The sequence below is a fragment of the Epinephelus fuscoguttatus genome, linkage group LG23 (assembly GCF_011397635.1).
Source record: "Epinephelus fuscoguttatus linkage group LG23, E.fuscoguttatus.final_Chr_v1".
NCBI lineage: Eukaryota > Metazoa > Chordata > Actinopteri > Perciformes > Serranidae > Epinephelus > Epinephelus fuscoguttatus.
This window is the reverse complement of record NC_064774.1, coordinates 26,210,570-26,236,491: the sequence shown is the minus strand read 5'-3', so window position 1 is coordinate 26,236,491 and position 25,922 is coordinate 26,210,570. Positions and strand designations below refer to the sequence as shown.

Below are 25,922 nucleotides of genomic sequence, written 5' to 3'. Positions count from 1 at the left end.
CTTCTCCCGGTTGGACATGCCCGAAACACCTCCCCAGGGAGGCGTCCGGGAGGCATCCTTACCAGATGCCTGAACCACCTCAACTGGCTCCTCTCGATGTGGAAGAGCAGCGGCTCTACTCCGAGTCTCTCCCGGATATCCGAGCTCCTCACCCTATCTCTAAGGCTGAGCCCAGCCACCCTGAGGAGGAAACTCATTTCGGCTGCTTGTACTCGCGATCTCGTTCTTTCGGTCACTATCCAGAGCTCGTGACCATAGGTGAGGGTTGGAACGTAGATTGACCGGTAAATTGAGAGCTTCGCTTTCTGGCCAAGCTCCCTCTTCACCACAACGGACCGGTTAAGCACCTGCATCACTGCTGACGCCGCCCCAATCCGCCTGTCAATCTCCCGCTCCATCCTGCCCCCACTCGTGAACAAGATCCCGAGATACTTAAACTCCTCCACCTGAGGCAGGACCTCCCCCCAACCTGGAGTGGGCAATCCACCCTTTTCCGGCTGAGGACCATGGCCTCAGACTTAGAGGTGCTGATTCTCATCTCAGCCGTTTCACACTCGGCTGCGAACCGTCCCAGTGAGAGTTGGAGGTCACTGTTCGATGGAGCTAGGAGGACCACGTCATCCGCAAAGAGCAGAGACGAGATCCTCCCTGCACCGAACCTGACACCCTCCACCACTCAGCTGCACCTAGAAATTCTGTCCATGAAAGTTATGAACAGAACCGGTGACAAAGGGCAGCCCTGGCGGAGTCCAACCCTCACCGGGAACAGGTCCGACTTACTGCCAGCCACGCGAACCAGACTCACGCTCCTTCGGTACAGGGACTGGATGGCCCTTAGCAAAGGGCCACCAATCCCATACTCCCGGAGCACCCCCACAGGATTCCCCTGGGGACACGGTCATAAGCCTTCTCCAAATCCACAAAACACATGTGGACTGGTTTGGTGAACTCCCATGCCCCCTCCAGCACCCTGGCGAGGGTAAAGGGCTAGTCCACGGTTCCGCATCATCGGTGTGAGTCAATACAGTATCGATCAGTGGGGCACAATCACATTATCATAATGCAGCATTATCAAGAAAAAAGTACAGTATCTGCTGCCACGGCAGACATTGCAATATAAAATTGCAGGAATGTCTGCAGTAATAACCCTAATATTTGTGAATTTGGATAGCCTACGTTTTTATGAACCTAAAAATATAAGTTTATTGGCTACCAGCAGTTTTAGGGCCTGCCTCCATGCACTGGCACTGCCATAGTTGCCTGGCAAAGACGGTGATGTCACATGGGGTATCGCATAGAGGTTCAGTGAGCAGGGGATGAGAGTGGGCCAGCACGCGAGAGTCGGATCTGTGCATTGTGCTGGAACAAAAACACAAACACATTACTAACAGATTGAAGACGATTGATTTTCAGTGGTTTCTCTGACATGAAAAATACTTTCAAAATACTAACGTTCAAAAATGTAAAAATGGGGAAAACACACAGCTGTAGCCCTGCCTAGTGGAAAAGTCACGGCACTCTGTCACTGTTTTTATGATTTTTACATGGATTTGTTGTTCACAATGTAGCATTATCAGGGAGAATAATTGGATGCATCCCCTGGGGCGTCAATGGAGAGTTGACTGCGTCCTTTCAGATTTTAATGTGACAGAGATGCAGGACTTGTACCTAGCAACATTACTGCATTTGCCAGACTTTCCATTTGTCTCAAAGGTTTTTTTTTTTACATGTTGGAAGTCAGTATATGCACTTCTGATGTTTATGTGAAATTACTTTGTGCGATTAGAAAGTGTTGTGTGTAGTTCTTCACTTCATCTCTCCATCTCTCCCTCTGTCACTGGGATTTGACCTCTTGGCCGGTGACCTCATCAATAAGGGGCTTGTTTGGGAGAAGGGCAGGGTCGTGTGTGTGTGTGTGTGTGTGTGTGTGTGTGTGTGTGAGAGACCCTGATGGGGCCCCTAGCATAGTTTGATTAAGAGGGGGGAGACAAGCAGGGAGGGTCGTATGGGCCCCCCATCTTCCGCCATCTTAGGTTTCTGTCTATTGACCGCTGTGGCTACCCCAGATCTCATGTCTCCTTGTGTGTGTTTTTGTGTGCAGTGTCTGTATCTCCTGTCCTTTCTCCTCATGGTAGTCTCGCAGGTGGACAAGACAATCACTCATTCCCATCTCTCTTTCTCTCTCTGTATACATCTCTGCCTGACTGTGTGTCTACTCTCCCTCCTCCCTCCCTCTCATTTAATTTCTTCATCCTCCTCCTTCTCTCCCCCTTCCTGTCTCTGCTCCCTCATCCTTTTATTCCATCCCACTCTCCTGCCTTCTTCCCTTCCTCCGGTCAGGTGAGAGGGAGGTGAGGAGGAGGAGGAGTATTAGCCTCACTGTCTGGAGCCAGTGGTAACCTTATATCTCGACAGCGAAAGACAGAGAGAGGAAGGGTTGGTGGTAACTTGAGCTCTAGTGATTGTGCATTCAATACAGAGGTCATTTTTGTAGACACTGGATATGACTGAACACACACACACACACAAACACACACAAACACACACACACACACACACACACACACACACACACACACACACACACACACACACACACACACAAACACATGTACACACACACAGTCTCCGACCTGTGCTAAAATATATGTATACATCTAACAGGCACACATTTGAAAAGCATATCTCCTTCCCTTTATCAGTGATGTAATCCCAATGCAACGGCAGTCGTCCTCTCCCGTCCTTCTGAAACAGGCTCTGAGGATAGTGGCTGATTGGCTTGTCCAGGCAGCTGGAAAATGGAGTTTAGCCACCTCTGCACCCTCAGGCCGTTCCATGCTCTAACACACACAAGTGTACATACAGTACATGTACTAAACACAGATAGATGAGCTGAAGGGTGAGAGACAGAGAAAAGAAAAAGAAGCGATTCATAATGAGGGGCAGAAACAAACAAAGCACAAAGGAAGAAACATGGATGTTTTCAGTTTTGGAAACATATGAACTCAGTTTTGTGGAGGATTATGCACTAAATGTTTTCAAACCAAATAATAAATCTCTTCAGCGTGGTTTGAGTGGAGGAAACTATTGTTTGTCAGTTTTAGGAAGGTTTGTACACAGGCCTGGCAATGTATGCTATAAGCAGTCATACCAGTAAAGTGACTTAATTTATTAGAAACAGGGAAGGAAAAGAGATACCAAGGCAAAAACAGAGACACACAGGAATAGAACAAGACAGAAAGCGTTGTGTAGCTCTGAGAAATCTAATGAGAGAGAGAGAGAGAGAGAGGGAGAGAGACTGATGTAAAGGAGGTTTTGATCAGTCATGGCAAGTGATGGTGAAACAGTGTTCATTTGTGAGCAGCTCTGAGCTCAATGCTGCAGTTGCTTTCCTGTCTTCAAGTTACTCTCAACTGAAGGCTGATCTTTTGAGGCCTCTGCTGCAGCTACTGAACTGATGTCAGTCAGAATATTTTCTGGCTTTGATTCAGAAACTTCTCCTTTTCACTTTTTCATTGATGTATGATGTGAAGTTTGGAAAACTTATTGCCTGATCCTATGACTGATATAATTCTTAAGGCGCAGACACACCAAACTGACACCAAGTGAAGGCCAACTGTGTCACCTCACGTCACCTGTGCCTAGCCCTAAAAGTTGAACTGGACACACTGCAAAGACTACAGCCAACAACCAACTAGCATGTTCTGTCTACGTCTGTGTGAGAGGAAATAACTCTCCATAGCTGCAGGCAGTGGTAGTCTGTATTCATCATTAAAAAAGGTAAACTGAAAGACAGACAAGAAGGTTTCAAGAAGCTTGTGTAACACAACACCTTGTTAAACAAACAGATGATATTTAGTGTTCGCTAAAACAAACAATTACTATCCATCTCTGCTAAGGAGCTTGACTGCTAAAACAAATTACCTAATATAACAGGTTTGTTTGGTTTTCACACCCTCTTAACTTTTTTTGTTTACTTTCCTCACTTCCGTTTCTCTTTTTGTGTACTGAGCTAAACTGCCAATCAGAGTGATTTCAATAACTGGCATGCATTTTAGCGTGCTAAATCGGACAAAAAAGGCAGTCAAGTGCTGACAAAGGCCAACAATCGCTGACTAGTGCCAATGGTGCAGGACACACTGCAAAAACTAGGGTGACAGATGCCCACTGATGGCCCAACATTGACCAACAGCCGACCTTGGGCTTGGTGTTATCAAGGCACTTAGACACAGGAGGCGTTCAGAACTGGGTTGATTAGATCTCATTTGCTGAGTAAGCAGCACTAATATATGCAATTATTGCACACCTGTGATCACAGAACAGTTTATTTAGCGGTAATAAGCTGGAACGTAACGACACACCTGCACACACACACACACATACAGACCCTTCTCTCTTTTATATCAGTGTGACTTGAATATCCATAAAACAAGTAATCTGAAGATGTCACCTTGAGCTGTTTTTCACTGCTTTCTGAATTTTACAGACTAAACCATTAATTGGAAAAATAATCTGTAGTGTAAGTGATAATGGAAAGAAGTGCATGTTGCAGCCCTTCTACACTGTGGAGATTCTGACTACCAGTGGCACCATGAAGCAATGTTTGATAAGTGGGTCCCTGCTTTGTTTATGTATTGTGTCACCCGCACGGTAACATGCCAAGAAAAGTAGCAGTACAACAGTAATAGGTGGAACACTAACATAAACATGTGTTTGTTTACATGAAAACCCCAATGTTTGAATTTGACTTTTCTGAACGTTGCCTAACTTGCCACTAATCACCCATGATTCAAAGCTTTCAATTGTGATATTGTGCCGTAGAGCCAACAGCAAAAGCAAAGTTTATTTTAGTGCCAGTATTTACTCCTGTGTCTGTATAATCAGCTCCAGGCCTCCTTAGCTCAGGTCAGACCGCAGACAGGTTTGTAGCCCCACAGCCTCAGCACAGTGCCAAGGTGAATGAGTCCTCACCAGGCTGAGGGGACCAGATGTGTCAAGTGGTTGAGCTGGGGGCACAATGGGCCCCCCGGGGCCTGTTGAAGTGCCTTGGGGGGGCCTGGACTTTGGGTCTCTCCTCCTACCCCCCTCAACCCCCTGTCCCTCTCAGACCGGGGCTTTTCCTGGGCAGCGTGGCACAGTGTGTGGCCTGGCTCAGGGCCAGAGCAGCCAGCCTGCCTGCCTCTGCCAGCCTCCCTCCCCTGAGACCAAAGACAAAGCTGGGACACGGCCAGACACTCCACACTCTCTGTTTATCTCTCCATCATTCCCCTCCTTCTCTCTCCACACTCTTTCTTATTCATTTCAATCATTAGGGGTCAGACTGTCCCTTTTTTCTTTGGGGTGTTTTTTTTTCAATCTCACACTATCGCATCTCATACACATCCTTTCTTGTCTTTCCTTTTGTTCTAATCTACAAATCCAGGTTATGTCTTTCTTTCATCTCTTGTGCTTGTTTATTTTACCATCTCACTATCCGCACTGCTCCTAATCTTCCATCAATGCCTAGGGTTTCTCACAAATCATTACACACACACACACACACACACACACACACACACACACACAGACACACAGAGCCATTGTTTCTTACATCTGCACGCATATACAGGTTCAGAGGCAAACTTTAACCTCCCTACACACTCAGAGGTTTACAGGTATCAGCCACCCAGCTATGCACACTCACCCACATAACTTCCAACCGACTTTACACTTACACACATTCAGTCTCTCTTCAAGCCCCCACACACAGATGTACTATCGCAGTTTTCCCATATAAACACACATATAGCTCAACTCAACACATCCCCTTCCCACACCCACACATGTACCCCCCCCCCTTCTCTCTGTGGTGTATGTGTGTGTGTGTGTTACAGTGTGTCTGTCATCCTGTCGCTGTGTGTGGGCTCCACATCAAACCAGCTGCCTAACCAATAAAGGCTAGCTCTAGCCACCAGGCTCAGACTGGCTAGTATGCATCACTCACTACGGGTGTGTGAGTCTGTCTGTGTGTGTGTGTGCGCTCCATCCTCCACAACCACCCACGGTGCTGCTGCCAACAACTCTGGGTGACTGCGATACTTTATGGGGAGATGAGTGTTTCTTTCTCACTCTGCCTCTCTTTGTCTTTGTCACTCCCCCTTTATATCACGATCATATTCAACTTTCATTTATTTACTCTCTTATTTGCACTGTTTGATTCTGTCTCTCTCCCTCTTTCTCCAACACTGACCTTTTTTTCCATTTTCCCTTCGCTTACTCTTTTGTTTTCATTATTCTCTTTTTCTCTGTTTTCCTCTCTCCCACAACTTTCTAATTACCACTCTGTCCGTCACTCTGCCCGTCTCGTTATGACTCTGAACCACAAACTTCACACCTCACATGAAAGAACAATATGCGCACACACAAGCCGGGAGCAAATCGTATCATAGGCCTATATACAAGCATACACATACCACAGTTATCTCACACAGCACACACCTAATTCTTCTCTACTTTTCAGTAATCTGAAGAATTAGATTTCATATATTTAAATACTTTTTCAGTCTCAGATTCTCTTCTGTTTTTTAAATTACCTTCTCTGCTCAGCGTAGGCTGCTGATATTTATAACAATTGCTGCATTAACATTAGAAATTTGTTTTTTGCTTTAACCCTTTAACACCCACCTATTTGGCAACACTATAGCCCCTTTACACACCCACCTGTTCAAGGCGGGAATCCCTGTTCTGTTAAAAGGGTATGATCGCAGAATGGGGGCACAGAGTTGTCCTGCCTTTAAGCCAGCAACTGAGGCGGAAGATTTTAAAAGCAGCTAGAAGCAGTTAGCAGCTAACTCAAAGAAGCTCCTTACCCTCTGAGCGGAGGACGAGATCGGCCACCATATAACAGGGATGGTAAATGATTGTTATTGCCATGCTATGCCATTGTTATTGTTTAGAAAGCGCTGCTGATTCGTATGTTATGTGTCACACTTCAGGTCGATGCTGTTGTGATACACGTTGCGCCTGCCATGCCTCTTTTGCTTCTGGGATTCTAGGATGCTGGCATGCTATCTAAAATCACACACTGGGACAGCGTGATGTCGCTGTTGTTTGGTTCTGTGTAAAAATACAAAAGCGACATAAAGAAGGGAATTCGTAGAGGGCCTTTGCACAATCTCGTAAAAATGGCTACTGTTTTGGAGGTTTCATTTGTATACTCTGCATTGTACTTTATTATTTTTACAACAGAAGTTACTTTTGAAAATGTCCTAAAAGGGTGCAATCTGTTGACACGCATATTATGTTCATAGTCACGTAACTTTTAATAGTATTTTCATAGTGCTTGTGAATGATGTACATAGTGGTAGCAACCCACAGACAAAGAAGTGCGTGTTAAAAGATAAAAAGGGTTTAGTGTATGGTCAAACAGTGTCTGAAAACCCCTTCCACCAGACACTTCAGGCATTTAAGCCTAGTTCACCTTACACGATTTTCACGGCGATTTTGACGTCGCAGAGGATCTTGAGAGCCACCTTGGGGAGGTGACTCGGCAGATAGTCTGCCACGACGAGTCCTCATGTGTGAACAAGCCTACGGGCAAGTCGCCCCCTCGTCTGTGACTGGGACTGGATATCTAGCATGCTAGAAAACTGGAGGAGTCTGACACAACTGACAAAGAGCATCAGCCAATGAGAGGCGGGATACGTACCACGTCAGCACGCAGCAGAACAGAAGAAACATGAGGAGGACGAGCCGCAGGATTGCCACTTGCCAGGCCCGCGACTTTGGGCTTGTTTCTAAAGTGGAGTTGCTTATTTGGGCTTGCTCTCTAAACGTCACCTTTCTCTCTCTATATATATATCCATCTAATAAGTTAAATGCATGATAGTCGCTTCTTTTGGCCTTGTTTCCATAGCCCTGGTTGCTTGTTTCTCTCCCAAGATCTGGCAACACTGACAAGCTGGCAAGCAACAACAACAATGGTGGCGTCCACAGGATAACGGGGAGCGCGTTGTGTTTGGACCCAGGCCCTGGAGTTAGATCTGATTCAACACTGGGAAGAATATCCATGCCTTTACGATGTGTCGTCTCCAAGTTAAGTGACGTCACAGCGTTATCTGGGGCTCTGTTGGCGAGGGCTCGGTGGAGAAATCTTGTGGTGTGCACACACAGGTCGTAACACAGTTGGCAAGACTCCCGCTGACAGAAAGACACGTTGCCAGGTATGAACACTTAGAAGATTACCATAGTCTCCACGACGCAAAATCAGGGTAAAAATCATGTGATGTGAACTAGCTTAAGTTGGGGTGAGAACTACATCTGACAGTATTTAAATTTTCCGAAACCAACAATCCAACAAGCATGCCCACTTCATGCAGTGATTAGCCAAAACTTTCACTCACTATTTCCATCACTTTTTATATGTAGAAAGAAGTGCAACACCATGGATGCTTTTGAGAAAAACTCTCCATGCTGTTATCTTTGTTTCAACAAAAGGCTTTTCATCCTGTCTTCCAGTGTGGTCATTATGGACATCTATTAAAGCCTTTGCCCTCAGACATGGTTGGACAACATGTCATATTAACTAGCTTATCTCAAGCATACCCCAACCTGGCTTTGATTTGTATGGAGTCTCTGCTCACTGAAACACCACTCTCCACATGTTGTTGAGCAAGGCTTTAAACTTGCAGTTCCTCCAGTATAGCTGCCAGTTGGAAACTGTGGGCACACTGGGCAGAAAGTAGGTTTCTTGAAAAGAGTGTGTGTGTGCACAGTCAACTTTCCTTGGATAGGTGGAGGTGAAAACTTAAAGTGAAAACAGATGAAAAATGGAGGGATTATTCTTAGATGTAGGAAAACTTGTTGCTTTAACATTTAGCTAAGTCTGTCCCACATGTAACTTTAAGAGATTGAGTGTGTCCCACTAGATGCATGAGTAATACTTGGTTACTAATGGTCTATGTCAGTTACAAAACACAAATGGGAGCATCACAGCCGTTGCTAAGCCTGCAGTCCTTATTGTGAACTGATGTGTCCTTTAAAATATACCCCCCTCCTGTGCGCCCATCACCCCCACCTCTCAACCTCCCTCACCCCTTCTGACCCTGACACTAGAGTTCTCAATTAACCCTGAAACTTGCTTCTTTAACAGCCTTTTTTTTTTTTTTTTTAAAGGAAAGTTGCAGCACAACTTAAGTCCTGCTTTCATGTTATCAGCCATCTTTTTTTATCTGGTACAGTTTTTCTCCTTGCCAAAGTACTAGTTTAAACTAGTTAACCACACTTGATATTATATCAATTATTTTGACCCAACAGTGCTTGATCATGTGGTTCTACAACCTATAGCAGAATCACTGTCAGTTGTTTGTTATGAAGGCACACTTTATCTCTTTTTCCACAAAAACTGGCACAAAAAAGCTGTATGTTTGAATTTTCCACATACTTGATTCAGTAAAAGTGTTAAGTGTGATCTCACATTATTAACTGGTGTCAAAATAAAACATACTTGTGTGGACCTTTGAGCTCAGATTTTTTTGTTGCATATTCCAAAATATGTTTTCCTGTAGAGGTTACATAGTAAAGCACTCTAAACACAAACCATACTAAACTCCTTTATGTCACTATATGCCTGCTGATCTGTACTTTACACATTAACACATAGACTCAAAGCGTCACGGTGCATTTCTGTAAAATTAAGTTATAGTTGCAATGAATTGATTTATATGGTTCTGTATTAAAGGCTTCAGTTGGATTCTGTTGAGGCTAATGTAGCGCGTCATTTTACATGATTCGGACATTGTCTCTCCTACAGCTCTTACTGACTTTCTTGGGATCACTTTGTGTCCATTCAGATTAGTCTTTCTTTTAGGGCTGCCTCCTGAAAGTCGAAGGCTGAGCAGACCTTTTTTGTTTTGTTTTTTGTTTGTTTTGGAGGTTTTTTGTCAGCTGTCAGATGTTGTGGTCCCCAGATGTAGCTGCAGAGTGAGCACTCCTTGCTTCCACGCTGCTCTGCTGTATAGGCAGCCGTGGACCCAGATCCAGGGTGAGTCTGAGTGAGACTGAGGCAGCTGCTGGAGGAAGAGAGGCTTTGTCTGGTCAGGCCCTGAGATAATGTTATCTTCTACATTCTGCTTAGAGGTGGTGAATTTACAGCTCGCAGCAATTTTATAAGTCTTCACATTTCTGATCTGTCGTTAGCACAGTTAGTACACATTAGCTTGGAGGGCTAATTTGGCTTGTTTACTTTATAACATGAGCTTCACTGTCACCCTGAACGTCCTGACAAACCCCTTCAAACTCCCTAAATGGAAAAAAGGAATGAATAGTTGAATAATTGTATTGAACAGCCAAATCTAATTTGACTCATATAATTCATGCATGTTTACATGTTCATGTTTGTTGAACACATGTATTGATAAAGTATTGGCTTTTTTTTTTTACTCGCTAAGGTTTTATTTCACTTACAGTAACAAGTGTAGGTGCCGTCAACTCCATTGGGGCTGCTCGGCTGTTCACCGGTTACCGTGTCATGTAGACGTGTGTGTGTGGGTGGGTGTGGATGTGTGTGTTTGTGGAGGAGTTCATCACTGGCACAGAGCGCAGAGGAGAGGCTACAGAATGATAATGAATTAAACCAAGATGTGTAAAAGTACAGATAAAAGAGCCGATACCATTAGCACTTATCAATACTATGGTCCTTGATAATTTAGCCCCGGGGCTAATTTAGTACCGAGTTTTGGTACCCATCTTTAATCACAAACGAAGTGAAGCCTGTAGAAATGAAATAAAGTTTGCAGCCACACTGGCTTGGAAGTGCAGAATGCTGCAAGTGTGTGTTCCACCAATCAGCGTTCTTCAGCAAACAGCCCCGCCCCTCAAAAATTCTGAGGAATCTGAAAATTCCCACTAGGTACTTTTTTCAGGGAAAGTTTGGGGTTGAGAGAAAGTTTTTTACTGGGTAATTTCGGTGGAAACGTGCCAAGGTTTATCAAAATCCCGGGTAAATCCTAAAAGTTCCTCCAGTGGAAAAGGGGCTAATGGTGGCCTTGGATCAGTTTTCAAGTTACTTTTTTAAAAGTTATGTTACTCTTTTTTCTTTCTTTTTTTTTAACGTCTCTGATTGAAGGGCATGCTGACCTGTTGTGGACTGATAGTTGCTGTATTTGTGTGTGCACGTGCGCTACTGGAGAAAGAAGTGTGTGTGTCTGTGTGTGTGTGTCCGTGTGTGTATGGGGACGTAATCTTTTTAATTCTATGCAGTGTTTGAAGTTTTCCCTTGGTCGGCTCCAAACTTTAACATCAAACGCTCAGGTCACCCAGCCTCTCTTCATCTCTGCGTCCTCCTCCACCCACCCCCCTCCTCCCCCTCTTTCTGTCTGTCCCTCTCTCTCTCTCTCTGTCTCTCTCGCTATGATCTGGTGAGACTAGCGCAGGAGTGTCCTGCTGATAAAGTGAGGCCTAAAGATTAGACATACTGACGCCCCTACACACACACAACAGAGACAAGAGAAGGCACCGCCAAGGAAAAATGTTTGTGCAATGAGTTGAGACAATGACTTTATGGCGCTGCATGCATCCAAAACAATGTGTGTGAGCAGCTGGTAGAGTCAGTTGTTTCATCATCACTCTGTAACCATGTTTGACACACAGGGCTATTTTTACCCCACAGTCAGACCCGCAACCCGCAAGATGACTCACAAGTCACTACGAGCCAAGCACACACTCACACAACCTGAGGATTTCCACTGAGATGCACATGGAGGTGAAAAAGTCGCACATACTTGTTCACTGCCCAAGCAACTAAGATATGTGTTTGCCTCTGTTGCTACGGTGTCCATTTTTGTGTGTGGATTTGCATGTGTGTGTGCATGTCATGTGCCTTTCGGGCAGACGCTGAACAGCTGCATGTGGTTCGTGTTTGTGTATCTGACAGCGGCTGGCCCCTCTCTCTCTCTCTCTCTCTCTCTCTCTCTCTCTCTCTCTCTCTCCCCTGTCTGGACTCATGGTGAGCCCTCCTCCTCCTCATTTGCCAGCTATCAAAGCACTGACCAAATGACGAACACACACACACGTGCGCACACACACAATGCCACATTCACTACACATACTGCTTCTTTTGTGTCCTGGTTTAAGAGGAGCCAGATGCAAAGTAGCACATACACATGCTTGTGTTCCCCAAACTGGTGTGTGTGTTTTTGTGTCTTTTTGCATTGTGTGTGTGTGTCTGTTCCTTGGTGTTTGGAAGTTTTCTTTGTTGCTGGGTGTTTCTGTAACTGTATGCACGTTTCTGGACTTGTGGGCATGCAGTATGTCAGCACACTGTACGTGCTCATAAGTAAAGTTTTATCTGTGTGTGTGTGCGTGTGTGTGTGTGTGTGTGTGTGTGTGTGCGCGTGCTGTATTGCGTGTCTCCTGGTTACGGGGCTCGTTGTTTTGTCTAAACCTCGAGTCTTTTCTCTTCTGCCCTGCTGACGCAGCTGATCTGGAGCATTTAATAGGGTGTGTGTTGCAGATCCGGCAGCGTTTAATAGGGTCTGTGTGCTTTCTGGGCTCAGATTCACAGCCCAGTCAGCCAACAAGTTACTGAACACATTGTGTGTGTGTGGCTTGTGTGTGTACTGCGATACCATTTTAACACAAGTCATTACAGTATATGTGTTGGCAGAGGTATCCTAGAATAGTATTTACTGTATATGTGCTCATTCTATAGGTGGACCGAAGTGTGTGTGTGTGTGTGTGTGTGTGTGTGTGTGTGCGCGCGCGCATGTGTGTTTACGTGCACGTGCACAATAATGTATTGACCTTGTCTCTCATTGCCAGTTCCCAGAAGGTTGATGAATAAATAAAGGCGTGACGCTTCCCCAGCGAGCCTGTGTCTGCTCCTAGCAAGACAGAATGACACCAGACACACACTTGTAATCTCACACACACACACACACACACACACACACACACACACTCTCACACAAAGCTATCTGCCACTCTGTTCGCAGGCTATATTTGCAGAGTGGAATAATGGTGGTTCCATGCAGTACTCTGACCCAGAATTCTACCTTTTCAGTGCCTCTACATTCATGTTCATATCTGTGTGTGTGTGTGTGTGTGTGGCAAACTAGGCAACTGCCCAGGTCCCCTGCCCTTCCTTTCCCTGGTGGCCCCTATGCTTGGAGCTTGTTTTGGTTTGGTTGTGTTTCTAAATTGCAGCCAAAGCTCCCGGTGCAGATTTTTGTTCATAATTTGACACTGCGGCTCCACATGCATGCAGAGAAACTCCGTCATAACTCAAGTTACAGAAACACCCAGCAGGGCTGTACTTTTTTCCATCTTTGAGTCTTTCTGCATCCCTTTGCTCTCACCTGTAGTTATGCATGCTTCAACACATGGAATCGCCCCAAAGACCTCTGCAGTTCAAATCCACTCGAATGTTTAAACTTGACTGTGCAGAATGATGAATGTGCAGAGTTTGACTCTAGAATACTGTTTTCACATTCATCTGCTGAAGGAAGAAAGTATCTCTATGCTCACTTCAGGCCCAGGCACACTAAGGTGACTTCCTAGAACTAGCAGCAATGAAAGCCAACTTTTGCATCACCTCATGCCGCCTGTATCTTGGCCAAAAAGTTGCACATGAATACACTACATAGACCACAGCTGAAGGCCAACAGCACATACCTTCAGCACCTGCGTGAGAGGAAATAACTCTCCACACCTGTAGACGACAGTGGTCTGTATTTGTCATTCAAAAAGGGAAACCGGAAGACCATCTTAGTGCTAGTTAGCCAGTTTGCACATTAACAAGACAACCCAGTGTTTAAAGAACAAAGTATATTTACCTTGAACAATCATACAATCCATCATGAAACACTTCTGTCAAGAGCTCAATGGATAGAGAAAAATATTGTTGTGACACAAGTTTGTTTTGGTCTCACTACCTCTTGACTTTAGCTGTTTGTTTGCCATCCTCACTTCTCTTCTTGTGCAACAGTCGCTTGATGTCGGCCCACCTGTAATCATCTGTCACCCTAGTTTTTGCTGTTTGTATTGCATCATTAGCACTAGTCAGCCCTTGTCAGCTTTTTTAAAGTTGATTTAGCATGTTGAATTGGTGTCAGAGTAAGCGGAGCCCATCAGTGAGCTGAACTGATTGGCAGTTCAGCTCAGTGCACAAGAAGAGAAATGGAGGTGAGGAAAGTAAACAAATGACTATTTTTAATTGAAGAGTATGTGAGATCAAAATTAACTTGTTATATTAGGTAAAATTATTTTTTTTAGCTTTTGAGCTCTTTGAAAGAAGGGGTTCATAATTGTTTGTGGTACTGTCCACAAGGTTCACGGTAAAAAGCCATTATTCTTTCAACTTCGGGTTGTGTTGTGCTATCTGGCTAAGGAGCATTTTGAATTCATCATGTTGGACTTCCAGTTTCCTTCCCTAACTTATACAGACTTCCAAATGTACGTGCTAGTTGGCCCTTGGCTATCGTTATGTTGGTGTGTTCAAGTGCAACTTTTGTCTGAGACAGAAGTGCCGTGACGCTACACAACAGTTTGTCTTCATTACCACTAGTTGTTTGATGTCGGTTTGGTGTGTCTGGGCCTTTAAATCTCAGTTTAAGATGTGTAGATACAAGCAGAATTTTGTGACATGCATAACTTAGTTTGCAGGCCAGTCATGGTCCAATATGCTGCTTTCACGAATATGATGTGGAAACCTAAAGCCTTCAGCACACAAACAGAGAATGGACTTAGTGAAATAGAAAATAAAGGGTGTTTAGCAGTTGAATTTTTAAAATACATTTCTTTATGTATGGATTCTGGACTTTTTAGTGAGGGAGGAGTGTAGTTTTTTCTTTTTTTTTTTAATTTTAATGAGGTCATATACTACATATACATACTCACTTATAGTGTGTCTAAGAAGTGCTCACACTCTCTGTCATGGCACACACACACACACACACACAGACATAAACAAACAGAGCACTGTGATGGGAGTGATCAGTACGATTAAGTGCCAGACCACTGCTGAGGTCATGAGGGTTAGAGCTCTGTGGGGTTAAAGGTCAGGTCAGACAGTCAGGCCTCTACACGTGCTCAAAGCAGGTGTCCTAGCAACCAGGCCAGGCAGATGAAGGTGACGTTTACAAATGCACACTGGAACAAATAAATGTAAGCAGTAAGAGTCAAACACACACACAATGAGAACCATTATGCAACACATGCTCCAGCGCATTGAACACAGTTGTGGGATTTTCCTTCTCAGTCTGATTTAGTGCTTTTGCGTCATTTGGTCGTCTCCACCCACCGATTTTCATTGCATTCCATCCTCTAATTAGTACAACAAAAACATGTCCTGCTGTATATTCACATAGTCACATGGTGCACGATGCACAAAGTGACAAAACTGACTATACAGCACATTTGGCTGCAACTTTCCCAGACATTTTCCCAGAAAAAACATGACTTTATATTACTTCATGTTTGTTTCTTTTTAGAACCAAGTTTTGTATCACATCACCTGATTTACTTAGTGTAGAGTTTCACATTGAGTCTAAAGAGTTGCTCCTTTCCAGATAGACTCAGTACCTGCACTGGACATTTGAGAGTTTCTTTGCTTCCATTGTGACTTACTCAACTTGTGGCATCTGGGTACCTGTAATTTGCTTGATGGAAAGTTCGGTCATTGTCTGGTCATGTTCAGCTGCTCTGCATTATTTCATTCTCAAGACCTGGGCTGTGAGTAAAGACACTGCCACAGCTCTCATTTAGACCATAATAACTCTTAATAATGGCTGTCATGAACCCAAGTGAGCTGAGGCCTTATTAGGAAGCATAAATCACAAGGTGGTAGTTACTCTTGTCTGTAGTGTATTTATATCAGCTATTCATATCTTATATTTAAATTACATACATCCCTGCAACGACATGTACTTTTTTAGGTCATGCTTCATCCAGTTTTGACATTTATCCACAGCTTTCTGTCGCCTGGATTGCATGAAAATGAAATATTTTACAGTGACTTCCCTCCTCAGATGTCTTGTAATTACTCTTGACAGTTATAAGAAGTGTTTAAGTTGTTTATATATTCAGGTGATTTTGTTTATACAACTTTGCTTAAAGTGTGCATTTTCTTTGACATTTTATTTGTCTTTGCAGAACTTACACATGGTTTTCATAAAGGTTTTTTTTTTCTAATTTAAAGAGAAAGTTACCACATGCAGCACATAGCAAGTGGGTAACTTTGATGTGGGCTTACAGGTTTTAGGTCACCATGATTTAACTAAGCAATAAATTCCTTCATGCCCTGTTTATGTCCCTCTCAGACACACATACACACATATAATGACTTGTCCTGTTTGAGGTCAGGGTTGCAGACATCAAAGCAAACAGACAGCGAAGTCAGTAGCTACTTTCAGACATGCACTTTACAAGATGTGCTGCAATTTTAGGTGTCCATGTCATGTTTGAGTCATTTTATGCAAAAGTCACCCAGGCACTCTAACTATAAACCTGATAGCATTTCTCTAACACTGTTACAGGGCTCAAGTCAGAGTGGAATGCAATTATAAAAAGGACACAACAAAAATTAGGTTATATACATACATGCACATGTTCCACCAAGACAACACTTTAAAGTCCAGGTAAAGTAAAATCAGTGATTTCTTTCTGAACACTTTATACATGTTAGAAAATACTTGTTGAAAAGACAGTAAACTGTGTAGTACTGCATTGGGGCGTTAGACCCACCATTTCTGTAGCCAGGATTATTTGGGCGGGACTAAAAGCCTTAACATAACCCCTCCCATGCTAAAAAAATACTACGTCCTTCAATTGTTCACTCATAATAACGCATAATGTCAATGTCATTTTGTTTGCTCACTATGTGTGAGTAATCTCTGCCATCACTAACAGCTATCCAGCCACCATTGTGCTGTGCAACCATAGACTGCGTGACTGCACTGACCAAAAACTGCTAAAGAGAGTCTGTAGGTGCGCGGCAGCTTGTTCTTGGCTCTGGGGTATGTCTGCTTTGTGCTACTGGGATAACTCCTAACGAGAGTCCATGGCTTTGCAGTGGCCTTGCAGCAGCTCAGTTTTTAGTTCAGCTCCTTCAGCAGACAGGCCTCCAGCGTCTCGGAGCAGAGAGAGAACACGTAATTTTTTCCTGATTTTTAAACCTAATTTTATATACTTGGGTTTTGTTAATAATCAAATTTGGCTGTGTGGTTAATGACACATTTTTTCTGTGGTGTGACAAACTCATTACACATTTATTTTTGCTTGACTTTTAAGACGTAATTATCATTTAACTTGTCTAAGATTCGGAATTTGCTTTTCCTTGTGTTATTTTCTTTTTTTATAGATCTTTAATGAGCATTGTTGGAGGGAGGCTGAGGCCTAACATTTTCCATCGCCAATGGCGATGTTGCAATTGTTGCAACACGTAATAAGAATAAAGAACCTGGACTTATGCACTGGGAGATGCAATTTGTTAAAGGTTCTGTATACCACATTCAGAACATCAACATAGCAGCAAACCACTATTTGCTATGTAAAGATATAGTGGGGTAAAGGCATCCTGAACAGAGAATGAAATCATGCTCCCTCTGTATGTTGCAAATATAACTTCTCTGTTTATTGTTGCAATAGAAAGTCCAGCCATGCGTGCATGTGTGTCGATGTGAGTGTGTCTCACTGGCTAACTAATTCCTGCTCCTCTGCGTTGCTTTCATATGGCGGTTATGGGCAGTTACTGCTGATAATAGTGACGGCAGCATCTTAAAAGCCTAAGGCCCACCCTCCAGGTTAACACCATTGGCTTTGTCAGCAATTTTGCCATGTTAGCACTGTTTGCACTGTTAGTACCATAGTACCAGTTCAGCCAGTATGTTAACACTGTTGCAGACAATCTCACCTCAGACTCTGATTCATAAATATGCTCTGAATGTTGCGTACAGCTCCTTTAAAGTAACGATTAATTGTCACAAATTAGCCAGTTTAAGTTCTACAGGAGATGTTTTCTTGCTCTCCAGAATAGACAGGCTTTGAAAATGGCTTCAAGTGATTTATATGACTGGAGCTAGGCTTGGGTGGTATCAAGGGATTACCGGGATGTTTAGGAATCCCGAAAGTATGATTTTCGATATTGTCAAAAAACAGTCGCTCCTCTTCCCATTAAACTCACATGGAGGATGAGGATGCATTGTATGTAGTGCACATCACACGCCGCCAGAGGTCAGTTTCTCCTGGTGGAACAGTCAACTGAGCTTGGAAACATAGCGACTGCCAGTGGTGAGGATAACACTACAGGAGTTTAAACAGCCAGCCAGCAACAGCATAGAGAGACTGCAGGGGGAAAACAGCTTATTTTCACATTGTGTTTGCTGCATTACTCACTAATACCACCATATACCATATACCCCAGTGAAGGTATGAGAAAAACACCCTAATGGGAGCTTCAGCCAGCGTTTAATATCTTACTCTCTGTAAAGACTAGTGCTGTAATTGTTGAACTCACAAGAGAGATATTTTTAGCTTATTTGTCTTGCTTTTGGGATTCACTTGAAGCTAGACCTGTCATCTGTTATGTCTAGTGGTCTCCCTCCCTCTCATGCATATACAAATTCACTTGCAAGCAGTATATTGTCTCCTCCATCTTTTTGTCATTGATTAGTTAAGCGGTAGAATGTGGGGAAAGGTCACACTTCCTCAATCCTGTTTGCAACACAGCCTCCATACTACACCTACACCAACAGACCTTTATATTTTACAAACAGGATCTAGTACAGTAATTCTAAATAAAAATTTAGAGGGAAAAGGTACAAAGAGCGAAGTTGGAGAACAAAACAAATCCAAGTTAGTAAGACATCATGATGACAGGGAAAAAATGGAGCAGATTGTAGAAGAGACAAAGAGAGAAAAGGTGACAGAGAGATGAGAGCATATGGATGGGGGAGGAAGAGCGAGAACTAATTAAAGAAAGTGGAGTTTTAGTTGGGTGTTGATTCCATGAGGAGTAATGGTCCCAGGTGTGTGAGATGAGGGGAAACGGAGGAGATGAGGAAAGGGGGAAGGAAACTAGGTCCCCATACACCATATGTTCTCTATCTTTCCCTCTTTCTTCTCACTCTTTCATTCCCTTTCATTTTAGGCTTTGCACTGGCTCACTGAGACAAGCTGAACTTGGATTGCTTTCCCTCTCTTTGTACATCTTCCTCGCCATTCTGTCAGCTCTTGCAGTGTACTGCAGGTTAAGTAAGGTGACAGTGGATTGAGTGGGCGGTGGTTTGGAGACGGAGTGATTGTGTGGCTGTTTGCATATGCTTTTGTTTGCATTACAGAAAGGCTCAATAGGCTCCATGATTTGTCCTCTCAATCTTGTGTGTTTACTGGGGATTTGCCGTTCCCTCTGTAGATATGGGTTTCAGTATTTGTCTTGCACATTCTGCTTTTTTTTATTGTTTGGCTTGTCCTGTGTTGACATTACTTATTGTATGAAAGTGGGTTTCTCTGTGTGCATTGGGTAAGACTGTAGCTTTGCCAAAATACAGCAGATTTGGTCGCTAAAAGTTTTATTAAACTGCCACTTTGCAGGTTCAGTACTTTGTCCTAAAGGTTTAAGAGTACAGTGCAAGTCCACGTATCCCTGCTGGTGTTTCATTCCTTGACCACAGCACAGGAACAGACCATGAGTTTAAAATGACATGTCATCTAAAAATAGCGGCTAAACTCACTCACCCTTCCCTCAACGCAGCCTCACTCTGGCCGGATAGCCACCCCTCCTCATCACGGATCTCTCCACCCCATCATGAAATGCAAGCTGCTCCCACTGTACATTCCACTCAGAGGAATGAGCCAACTCCCCTGTAAATTAGAGAGCGGGGGGCTGGTTATTGTTTTCTGCCAAACAAAGGCAGTTAGCAAACAGGAGTGGAGCAGTTTCTAACCGGTGCTTAGTTAGGCTCAGTGGCTGGGGGCCTGGAGGAAAGCTGCTGCTGCTGTGTCACCAGGTTGGAGTGCCTCAAGGCTCCGTCCCGGGGCCCCTCTTTGGTCTCTTTTTTCCCATCTCTGTTGTGACTGTTTGCATGTGTGTCTGTATGTGTGCCCATGTGTGGGCCCTCAGGCTGTTGTCAGGCAGATCACGGGAGCTGTTGTGAGTTAGCCCGGCTGTCTGTGTCTACCTACATGCCTCTGTTCCCTAAAGAAGGAGCAAGAAAGCAGGAGAAGGAAAGGAGGGAGACAGGGGATGGGAAGAGGGGGGTTACAACAGAGAGATGGAGCAAGCGCATTCCTCAATGTGCACAAAACGTGTCCGCAGGGGGAACTGCAAGCCCAGCAAGATTCACAGACTCCAACTTCTTAAAACAAGACTCCCCTCTTCTCCCCCTCCTCATTCTCGTCCTTCTCCCTCCCCTCCTCCTCTTCTCCGTGGCCCTGGAGTGGTTTAAGCGAAGGGATAATCTGTGGAGGAATTCCAAAAGGCAGGAATCCAGGGATTATCCAAAGAGGAAAATGGTAGATGATGGAATATTTAAGGATTTACCTGAAATGATTGCTTGGGTTTTCAGCTTTGAGGTTTGAATTTGTGACAGCATGACCAATTACAGATTGCAAACAAGCTGATAAAAATTAACTAAACAAGACCGCATCAGCCTAAACAGGATGTGTGGGCTCTTTTCTGAGACATTTACAGTAAATAAAGCTGGCCTGCTCTGTCCTGTTGCAGTGAACTTCTAGAATATACATTTTCTAAACTCAGACAAAAGAGCTTTATTTAAGTACCATGATTTTTTTCTTTCTCAGAGCAACCAAGAATCAAAATGTGCATCCTGATCACCAGTGGCATGAGCTCAATATTTTATTTTGGGCATGTGTTGTTGACTAATTAGACCCTGTAAACCTTTAAAAAGTAATTCTTATCTATTTTGAATCTTAACACTAACCTGTAGTCACATCTGAAAGTCAGTCTGTTAATATTAGTATTCAGTGTCAGATAAAGCAGTCTGGTATTCTGTTTCACCAATCAGAAGTGATTAAATGCTAACTTATTATAAGCAAATCAGACATCATGTGTGACCAGGAGAGCCAATCCAGTCATTTCTGGGTCAGTCCGAGATGATCATGCAACAGCTAGTCTGTTTATCGGTATAAATTAAAACCACACTGATTAGTTGATTTCAATGGTCAGAAAATTATTGGTCATAGTTTGAGAATTTATTAATTATGTTAGTCACTTACCAAACAATTGCTTGTTACAGTTTGTTAAATATGAATATTTGCTGCCTTTCTCTGTTTTATTTCACGATAATTCTGATATTTTTGGATTTTTGGCTATTAAATTGAGCAAGTTGAAGACGTCACATTGGGCTTTGGGAAACTGTAAAAAGACTTTTTTTTTTAATATTTGTGACTTTTTTCGACAATTGATAGAACATAATGAAGGTTAATCAATAAATCTCTAGTCGCAACCTTAATCAAACCAAAGTAAGGCTATAGATCACTTGCACTAAGCTCATGAATTTGAACTTTTTTACTATCATTTATTTAGGGATACACAGATTTATCGGCTGCACATTGGTACTGGCCAGTATTCACCTTGTTGACTGCCATCAGGTTAGCCAAATAAGATGACTTTCACCGATGGCAGTGACTCATGATTTTCTGTTGTATCTCATCAGTTTTTCACAGGCTAAAAAGCAAGGCTTAAAAATTTACAGCGTCTCATCATCTCCGGGACAACAGAAAACCTGTTTGGGATGAACTGAGATCTTCTCGGTATGCTGTTGAGATGAAAGGATGTAGTAATGTCACTATCAAAACTTCAGGGGACGCACCCTATTGTTTACCTGATGTTGTTACATTGTGAACAACAAATCCGTGTTGATATCACTAGAAGGAGAGGCAGTTAACGTTAGTTGTTAGCTGTTAGCAGTTGGTGAGTGGAACTAACTGCTGACATTGGTGGTATGAGGTGAAGGTAAATTATAACGTTGTCAGGATGTGTTCAAATGTAATCTTATAAAATGTAGTTTTTTTGTGTTTTATACTGTAGATTTTTTTGTTTCCCTGGTGCAAAAGAGGCAAAAAATAACAACGAAAACAAAATAAACAACAAAAACATTGCTATCGGCTATCAGCCACATTGTTATTTTAAACATTGTATCGGCCCAGAATTTCACAATCTGCACATCCCTATAGTTAATTATTACTTTTTAAGAGTCTCTTATATCTTCCTACATTCCCACAATCCTTCTGGACCTTACTTGACCCCCTTTATATGGCACAAAAACCTGGTGGTGTTCCGTAAGTGGCTTCAGTTAACATAGACTGGCAGCAGCATGGTGTTAAATGCTCTTACCCTATCTGTGTGTGGCTGTTATTGTAAACAAGCTGCATCTTTGGGGCTTAGCTCCTCCTGTCCTACTTAACTGGTCGATAAACAGGCTTTAGCTTTAATTATAGTGATGTCTAATATTGCGCCTTCTTACATCATGCTGGTATCTTGTTTATGTGTTTTGTCTGGCTGTGTGTTGTTTGTGTGTGCATTTGTGCGTGTCCATCACAATTTTGTGTGTGTGTGTGTTCTGGATGTCTAAGGATATAATGACAGTGGGTGTATGTCTGTCTGGTAGCTGTAATCATTACCACTCTTTGTGGTTGGTCAGTACATTGGGTTCTATTTTCACATGTTCAAGGAGGATTACATCAGATCTTGTATGTTTTTTAAATGCCTCTGCATAGTTTCTGCTGTCCTCTTGTCTTTGTAGCTGATGATATTTTGATTCTGGTGTCTTAGTGTGTTTCCGTGTGTGCTTGTTCAAGTGCCATATGTGTCATTGAGATCACTCATTTAAAGAAAAGGGGCATCCTTTGGTCCACAAGTGCTCCCATTATCTAGTTTTTCTTTTAATGTGTCACCGCAAACTTGTTGTATTGAGGGTGATTTGAATTTTGAGATACAATAAACATTAGCTTTACTTTTGATATTTGTATTATGATGCCTGAGCTGTTTTGCTTTGATATCAGTTATAGATGTGTCTTTGAGTTGTGTGACTGAAAAATACATTAAAGGAATCACTGTAGAACTCTGATACGCTACATGGCCAAATGTTTGTGAACATCTCTGTTATTAGGGAATTTTTATGACCCTGTTAACAAACAAAAGTCAACAAAGAAATGGTTTACTAAGTTGGGTGTAAAAAAAAAATGTCTGATCACAGAGCCCATCCAACACCTTTTGGGTTTAACTGAACACCTGACTATGAGCCAAGCCTTGTGGCCGAAGGGCCCTGACACACCAAGCTGATGGTTGGCTGTTGGTCAATCTTACACTGTGAGTACTGTAACTCTCTGTTATCAGGTAGCTCTAGTAAGTCCTTAAAAACTCTCCAGCTAATTCAGAATGCAGCAGCACGTGTACTAACAGGAACTAAGAAACGAGATCATATTTCTCCTGTTTTAGCTTCTCTGCACTGGCTCCCTGTAAAATCCAGAATTGAATTTAAAATCCTACTGTTAACTTATAAAGCTTTAAATGGTCAAGCTCCGTCATATCTTAGAGAGCTCATAGTGCCTTATTATCCCACCAGAACACTGCGCTCTGAGAACGCAGGGTTACTCGTGGTCCCTAAAGTCTCCAAAAGTAGATCAGGAGCCAGAGCCTTTAGCTATCAGGCTCCTCTCCTGTGGAATCATCTTCCTGTTATGGTCTGGGAGGCAGACACCGTCTCCACATTTAAGACTAGACTTAAGACTTTCCTCTTTGATAAAGCTTATAGTTAGGGCTGGCTCAGGCTTGCCCTGTACCAGCCCCTAGTTAGGCTGACTTAGGCCTAGTCTGCCGGAGGACCCCCCTATAATACACCGGGCACCTTCTCTTCTTCTTCTTCTCTCTCTCTCTCTCTCTCTCTCTCTCTCTCTCTCTCTGGTATTCTATTACTGCATCTTGCTAACTCGGCCATTCTGGATGTCACTAACTCGGCTTCTTCTCCGGAGCCTTTGTGCTCCACTGTCTATCAGATTAACTCATATCGCAGCGGTGCCTGGACAGCGTGACGTGTGTGGTTGTGCTGCTGCCGTGGTCCTGCCAGATGCCTCCTGCTGCTGCTGCTGCCATCATTAGTCATTAGTCATACTTCTACTGTTATTATACACGACTATTGTCACACATGTATACTGCCAGATATTAATACATACTTTCAACATATTGTACCACAGTAGCCAGAACTATAACTATAATATTATTACTTTCAATAATGTTGTTGTAAGCTACTGTCATTACCTGCATCTCTCTCTCTCTCTCTCTCTCTCTCTCTCTCTCTGTCTCATTGTGTCATACGGATTACTGTTAATTTATTATGCTGATCTGTTCTGTACGACATCTATTGCACGTCTGTCCGTCCTGGAAGAGGGATCCCTCCTCAGTTGCTCTTCCTGAGGTTTCTACTGGTTTTTTTCCCCGTTAAAGGGTTTTTTTTGGGGGAGTTTTTCCTTATCCGCTGCGAGGGTCATAAGGACAGAGGGATGTCGTATGCTGTAAAGCCCTGTGAGGCAAATTGTGATTTGTGATATTGGGCTGTATAAATAAAATTGAATTGAATTGCACTGAGTAAGCGCCTGTCTCCCTCGTTTTTGTAGTGCGTCCTGCCCCATTGGCCCTTGTCAGCTTTTTTTTTTTTTTTGCTGCTAGGAGCAGTGCTAGGAGTGTAAATCAAGGGTTTCAACGCAATATTGATTCTTTGGATACGATATTTGCTGCCACAATACAGTTTCGATTTCATTTGACTCAGGGGCCTGTGTTCGATATCAGACGATATCCTCTGCCCATTTAACACAGTCGATTACAAAAGAAGCTGCCAGCCCTTTCTGTTTTTGCCTTTGGCCATAAAAAAAAAAAACAACAACACGTAAATGATTTAAATAACTGTAACTGCTTAAGTGCAGTAACATTTACTGTATACTGACTCCATTAACACACATAAACATCACACTGAATAAGTTAACCTTCGGGGCTTTCTGCCAGAAAGCCCTTTATGGTAGAAATGTATTCATTTTCACCCAAATCATCATCATTGTCATGAAATGTCAGGATTATCTGGCTTAAAACCCCAAAGGCAAACTTCTCCCAACAGCCATAAGACAGGGAATAATAACCAGATAATTTAACAAAGGTATAAAACTCAGCTCAATAAAAACTGTCAACATTCATAGACATGACAATGTTTTTTTTCCTTGTCACTCATTATTAATTCAAGCATGTTTACATTGCTTAAATCAGGCTCGTGGCCACTGGCCAGCGGACTTTCCTCCGCTTAAATTACATCTATTATTTATACATTTTCTTACTCACCCTTGGTTTAAGGTGCTGCACCGCCCCACGGGGCAGCACGGTTGGATTTCACCTTGCATGCACATTTTTCAGCCAAACATTGTTGAAACAGAGCAGCTAATGTTGCTGTTGTGAGAAGTTAGCAGAGTGAGATGCCGGACTAGCCAGGTACATTGTGTTTTATCTTGTAACGGCATTGTTTACATATGGCATGCACTTTGTGTGTTGACCCCTTTTTTCTCCAAAATCCAAAAATATTCCACACTTCTGATTTCTTCCAGACTAATTAATGTTATCCTCATTGTCTTTTTCTTGGCTGCTTGCCATTTGCCTGCTGCTGTTTGATGGTGATACAAACTTTCAAAATAAAAGTGAACCCTAAAGATGATATGGATCAAAGTTTTCACTTTGCATCAGTAAGATTGGATTGTTGATCATTGATTGATATATTAATCCAGATTGATGGATTATAGAAGAGAAAGGGAAGTGAGGAAAGTAAACAACTAAGTCAAGTGGGTGCGAGATCAAAGCAAACTTTTTATATGAGGTAATGAGGTAGTTAAGCCCTTTAGCAGAAACAGCTCATAATTGTGTTATTAGCTAGCATACAGTAACTTTCATA

At 43.0% G+C, this 25,922-nt stretch overlaps 1 protein-coding gene across 2 annotated transcripts in view; it reads left to right on the top strand.

The window, feature by feature from the left end:
• kdm6ba (lysine (K)-specific demethylase 6B, a) overlaps nucleotides 1-25,922 on the top strand; it is a 122,729-nt gene that overhangs the window by 30,576 nt on the left and 66,231 nt on the right. The gene's annotated exons all lie outside the window — the stretch shown is intronic.